This window comes from Macrobrachium rosenbergii, chromosome 23 (assembly GCF_040412425.1).
Source record: "Macrobrachium rosenbergii isolate ZJJX-2024 chromosome 23, ASM4041242v1, whole genome shotgun sequence".
NCBI lineage: Eukaryota > Metazoa > Arthropoda > Malacostraca > Decapoda > Palaemonidae > Macrobrachium > Macrobrachium rosenbergii.
Window position 1 is genome coordinate 40,705,974 of NC_089763.1, and position 7,052 is coordinate 40,713,025.

A 7,052-nucleotide genomic window follows, 5' to 3' on the forward strand; every position below is an offset into this window, starting at 1 on the left:
TGTGCTGTTTTATGCTGGTATATTTAGTGTGATGAGATCAGAGGTTTCTTCATAGAGAATTACCTCTGTAGCACTAAAAAATTTTGTTGGCTGTAGACAGTTTATATCTTTATATATTTATGTTGTCTGTGTAGCAAGTGTTAAATGTTCCCTCATTTTAGAATTAGAAGGCAGCTGATGTCTGGTAGTATCTTATCAGAGATTTGAATACTGTTAAGGGAACTCTTGTGGTTAAAATATTTTTAAAGAGTACAGAGTAACTACTGTAGCAAAATTAACTTTTCAATTTTACCTTATTCTTATAATAGTATGCTCTTTGTATTGCTACATTTCAGTTTCTTTACAAAGTTGGAACTAGATATGACTATAACTCTCAAGTGAAAAATATGGGTGTTTTTACCCATTTCAAGTCATGAGCTATGTGGTTATTTTATACGTAGTGTATATTAATCCACCATTTTCAATCGTTAACTATGCAGCTATTTTGTACATAGTTTATATTGATGACATTCCTTTTACTTCATGTTTTTGCCATGGCCTGATGCTCTCTTTTGTAGCTTAGTGAAAGACATGGTAACAACATTCCAAGAATTGGGTGGATTGATGGTGATTTGGGATAGAGTATTTGAAAAGTTGAGCTGTTAAGATGCTTATTTTGTACAAAGTCCATATTGATATTTCCAGTTTTCATTGTTTTGGGATACACTTTTAAACCTTTAAAGAAAATGTTCAAACTGAAGGTTTTGCTCCTGTATACACAGGTTTATATACTCATATGTAATGTTTTATCTGTTTACAAAATCAGTCAGTGTTTCCATACATTTGGATGTCCCATAATTACTCATGATAACATTCCATGTTGTTGCCTTGTGCTGCTGAAATTGTGAGGAAGAAGAGGCAATATGTTTCAGGTGAAATTGTTACTCTCTCAGTCCTCCACATCTATACTTTTGAAATTATGCAAAGCAACTTTATGTAAATTGGTATGTTGAAATGACCTTAAAAGTAAAAATGGTGTTTGGCCTTCAATGTAAATTTCACAATGCCACATTCACCTCTGAATGATGTGGCATTCCCTGCTGAAGATATACAAGCATTGGCGCTCTTCTACTTCAAGTTATAGTGTGCTGCTCTGTTTATTTAAAAGTACATAGTATTTTACAGATTTCTGTTGAGAGTAAATCAAATTATCTTTAAACTGTGTACAACTGTTACTGGAAAATGTTTTCATGCTTTGGTAATGTTTAAAGGCAAAACAAAGTATGATCTCAGAAGTTAACATTTGTTTATTCTCTCTTACCATACAATGTAATTTTCTTTGTCAAATTTGACTTAATCCTGAACAGTATTTTTCGTCCTGCTGTAACTGTACATCACTTTTGTTATTTTGCACTTGACAGGTTGTTTTCAGTGGCAAGTTCTCTTGTTTTACATGTGATCTTTCAGTTGTTAATGGATAAGACAGTCTATCCAGAATTTAGGTAGAAAAAATAAAAGTAGATTTGCCCCAGTTCATTGCTTTAATCATTTATTTCAGTCATGGCAACTAATTACTGTAACTCCAATTGACATATTGCCACCTATGTGACTTTGGTAATCCAAATTTCCCTTAAAAACTGGATTATTGTTACGTATGACATTGAGTAGTGTATTGCAGTACAGTATGGATTAGAAGTTGGCATATTAGCTCAAAATTGCGAAATGTTTCCTGATTTTACAACAGTTATTACAAGAGAAGAGTGAGAAGTGGAAAGAGTGGTACTTCTAATGGAGAAACTGGGAACTGCTATTACCTGAGTTGCCAGAGATAGATGAACTACACTGTCACAATAGTAACTGTTGCCATTTTACTTTTCTGCTGATACAGTATTATAGTTTTTCAAGCACACCCTGCAACTGTAATGGTAACCACTGTTATTTCTGTACAAGTCAGGTGCTGCTGCCTTTTGCTATGGTAATAGAAGCAAATACCAGCATTACTGTTTAAAAATGTTGCAGTATTAGGAATGCATGATGCTGCTGCTTCTCCATATATATGGTCTTTACTGGCTGTGCACATTATTAGCTTTCAAACATTTTTCATTTCCTGAAATTATCCAAGTTTAGGTGTTATGTTGCATTTTCGTTGACCAAGGGAGTTTTTATCCGGTCCCATAACTTTCAGCTTTACATTTTTGTGAGGAAATACTCTCCTTAATAATACCTTTGTTATGCAGTCAGTTGAGTTTTGGATGGTCTGGTTCATTGACTACTGACTGGTTACAGTATGTGTAAGATAAGGGTTTAAAATGAGTGGAAGGAAATTATAATTTTTTTTACCTTGTGTGATCTGTATTGAATAAGGACAATTGTGCAGGAGTACTTATGTACATACTATAAGCATGAGACTGAAAATTATCTTGTACTTTTTATAATAATATGAGACTTGACATGTAGCATTTGTTATCTTTATGAATGTATGGTTGAAATGTTACATTCCATGACAGTAGTCAGTACATGTGCCAACATATTTACGAAGACATTCCATATTTTCTTGTACAGTTATAATGTGTAACCTGCAATATTTTGTACTTCTTGAATGGTATTGTAATATTGAAATGAAGGTTAAAAAATGGCTTGTATCTGTAAAATAGTGTCTTGGTGACAATGAAACTTAAGATTTTACTAAGAAACTCCTTCTTAGTTCCTTTTCTAGATACTAGTAAGTTGAGTCATACTTCAGTTGAGATGGTGGAGCACTCTTGAAAGTATTAGATATTGCAAGGTTACTCAGTTTTATTGATAAGAATATTAAGAATAAATAAATATTGGATTAAACTTGTTTCTTTAAAAACCAAAGATTAAGCTTCTTTCTGTAAAAGCCAAAGAATATAGTTCTGTGGACATTTTATTGAATTTCCTGTGGAAATGGGCAAGAACAAAGGAATTTTCATTATATGATAGGCAAATAAGTGTCTCCTGTCAGGACTAATTAAATTCATAAAAGCAATGTGTAAACATTTTTGTTAAAAATTAAAGAGTTATTCACAGAAAGACATTCGAAGTGTAAAGTTCTGCAGAGTAAAACACACATTTATGAAATCAACTACAAACTTAAAATAAGAGAAATCTAGTCAAGTGAAAGGAGATTTTTTTCAATAGTTGTATAGCCTCGGAAATTTGCAAACATTGGTAGCTTCAGCTACTGGGATTACTGTGCCACAGTCTTCCACTAGAGTTTGCTAGGAGATTTATCTGGGCTGCAAGTGAAATGTGGAGTAGTTTGCTTTGTGCACTTGTGGGATCTTCTGATCTCCAAATGCAAATTCACGTTGACGTCTCGTTAATATAGGTGCAATTGTTTTGTTTTTTATTCTGTTATATTCATTTTCATTTATCACCTTTTCCTATAGCATGTGTCTCTGCAGGCTGGATTCGTTTTGGAGTCCCCTTCGGTTTACTAGTTGTTGACTCAGATCATAAGGGTTTCCAGCTGAAGATGTAAAGAGAGAAAGAAAGAAGTGGTTAGAAGTATTACTTGGCATTGTGGTACTGTGACTCTTCAAGAGTTTAAAGGATGCACTGATGGCTGAATTTTGAGTTGTTGAAAATTAGTTACTGACACTTTCAAATAGTTTAATGACTGACTAAACACATCCAAAACTATTGCAGCAAAAGAAAAATGTCTCTGGGAGGTTATACATAATTTTTGAGGAACAAATTATCATAAAACTTTGGCTGGTCATAAAACTGAATTATCTAAATCCTTTCAGTGAGAAACCGGTGATTGTACTTGATACAATTAATAAGGAAACGAGGAAAACGCTGATATCATAGTGGGGCCATTGAAGTAAAATTACAATTGCCAGGGAAAAGGGTTCAGATCATAACAAATTTGCTTTAATTTGTTGCTTCCGAGGAGTAACTAGAATATAACTTAAACTAAGAATTATTTTTCAGGTTTTATTTTTTATAAGTACTTTCACTGACAAAAATCAGTTTTCTACCTATGACAATTTCGAAGTTATTACAAAATAAGCAATAATTCTTTTCCGTTGATGTTTTCTCAAAACTCATGCACAAAGAAATAAAAATTCACATCTCAAGAGTTGACTTCACTAATTTCAACGAAACTCAGAGGGTTTGTAGTATAATTACTAAAGTTAAACTTAGCATTTGAAAAAATATTTTTGACTATTTTTTTTTTTACTGGTTATGAAATATGGTACAAGACTTTTAAAGGCTAATTGAATAGACTTTGAAGCAAATCCCTTTGTCCCGTAGGGGGTTAGTGCCATCAGTGCACCTCATGCAGTGCACTGTAGGCATTACTGAAGACTCTTTACAGTGTGCCTTCGTCCCCTAGCTGCAACCCCTTTTGTTCCTTTTGCTGTACCTCCTTTCATATTCAGTCTTCCATCTTACTTTCCACCCTCTCCTAACAACTGATACATAGTGCAACTGCAAGGTTTTCCTCCTGGTACACCTTTTAAACTTTTACTGTCAATTTCCGTTTCAGTGCTGAATGACCTCATTGGTCCCAGTGCTTGGCCTTTGGCCTAAATTCTGTGTTCAATTCATTCAGTTCAAATCCCTTTGACCATAAGGTCAGAGAAACAACATACTTTATAATGGTGCCTTATAGCATTGGCCTTATTTGGCCCCTTAATGAAATGGGTTGACCCAGGGCCACTTAACCCAAAACTATAATTGTTTTCCTCGTCACCATCCCCACAGGGTAATTACAGATTGGCAACAGCGAGGAAATAGTGGTCACATTATATTAAAATTTTCATGTGCTATTTCTAGCAATATTTGAATTACAATATTGCCCTCAATTATAATTAGATATGTTTTTCATATAAGTCCTCTTTTGCTAAATAACCATAAATAATAACAATAGTAATAGGAATAATATTAGTAGTAGTAGTAGTAGTAGTAGTAGTAGTAGTAGTAGTAGTAGTAGTAGTAGTAATAATAATAATAATAATAATAATAACAACAACAACAATAAAAATTATAATTATTATTAGAGAGATTGGGTCAGGTAGATCTACCTTTCAGCAGTGAATATAGTATTTATTGAGTAACTCCCCGCCCCACCATGTTCTCGGCAGCCAATCAAGACTGCCCTTGTCTTCTGCCAATTTCATTGGTTGAGATTTCGAAGTAGATGTTACCAGGTTAACTATTTGAGAATTACTTGACCGTTTTTCGAACAGTATGCCTTGAGTGGTGAAAGTGTAAGGACCTACTGTGACGTTGGAACTTTCACCACGAGAGAGAGGTGAGATTTACTTTTTTTGAGTGTTTGAGAATTTTTTCTTATAAAAATCGCACTATCATAAACACCAGTTGTTCAATACGAGTATCAAATCAAATATCTTAATTATATAAAAGTCTCTGACAACAGAAAATAATACATAATAGTAATGATATTTTGTATTTGGCTGCCTGGAAATTTGAGTGAAAGATGGTGTCCTACTCTCTCTCTCTCTCCATGATTGGTGTCCTCTTTTAAGGTCAAGCCATTTGGAGGGTGGGAGTGGGCTGTATGTGTAACCATGCTTCCTACGAGAGAGAGAGAGAGAGAGAGAGAGAGAGAGAGAGAGAGAGAGAGAGAGAGAGAGAGAGAGAGAGAGAGAGAGAGAGAGATTCTGCTGAATGCTTTTCTCTAGGTGGGTGAGTAGCCTATTTCCTTATCGAGGTCATGTCATTTTAGTCGAGATATACTGATATCCATTTTGATGGAGTGGTGGATGCCCTCTCTCTCTCTCTTTCCACCCAGCTATGACCCATACCAATTGAATGACAACCAGAGTACATAATCCCCAGCATAGGTTAAAGAGACTAAATTTGCTGTGGATATACCCATGCTGTTCCACACCTCGCACAGTTCTGTACTCCAAACCATTTCTGGTACTTCCTAGGGAAACAATGTCAGTGGTTGTACCGCTTACTACTGCGTCTTTATTCCTTTAAGACGATGGCTCTAGAAGGTTTTAGCCTTCAATTTCCCAGTTACTCTCTTGGGGTGAATTTGTTAATCTCACGTCCACCCTAACCCCAATAGATGTTGTCGTAAATCTTGAAAATCTCAAAGATACAAACCAAATGCAATGTTGTTTCATTTTATTTACCATATGTCCGTGCGTATTCTTGTATTTACGTATCTATGTGATCCACCATGATTTCGGTTAACTTCATTGTTTTATTTAATAATAGTTCATGTATTGCCTCAATGAAATTTTATTAGTCTAAAAAAATTTAAAGTTCGTGCTTTTCTTTTCACTAATAATTCGTCTGCTTGGTTGACGTTGCCAATACATTGGTAGTCGAAACCCTCATATAAAGGATATTCTCTTAATACAAAAATCGCTATTATGGGTAATATATTAACTTTATTCAAATATCTTAAGTATTTATTGATTAAAAATAAAGATATGGTCTAAAATTGAGTTCTTGAGGACAAAAGACAATAGCCCTTTTTTGAAAAATCCCCGACTGATAAAACAGTGTAGACGAATTTCTTGCAGGGAAACAGGCCTAAAATAGAGATACGACAATTACATGAACCCATTAAAAGATCTAAACAAAAATAGATCTATTGCATTAACATATACATTTTACATTCAAAATTTTATTAACTTAAGTCTGAAGCATTATGGTGGTAGAATATCTAATGATAAAAGCGTTTAAGTTAGGCAGTTTCTAAAAGTTTCCAGTAATCATTTTGTATAAAAATTCTCCAAGTAATTTCCGTCTTTTACTGACGAGATTTAATAGCTGATTGGTCATAATCTATCCATTAATTCGTATTGTACATTGAACAGAGAGATATTTCAGACAGCACTTTCAAAATCTTACAATATATCTGATACACTTGCAAGATAGCGCCAGTTCTAATGAATTTAATTATTTTACATAAAACGTTTAAATTATTTAGTCCTAAGTCATGTATGTGCTTATAGGTATAATGTAACGCCTATTTAATACCCAGTTAATTTGATTTCTATATGATGATTTCAATGTTATTATGCTTATTTTTAGTTCAGTTTCCCATTTTAAATGAT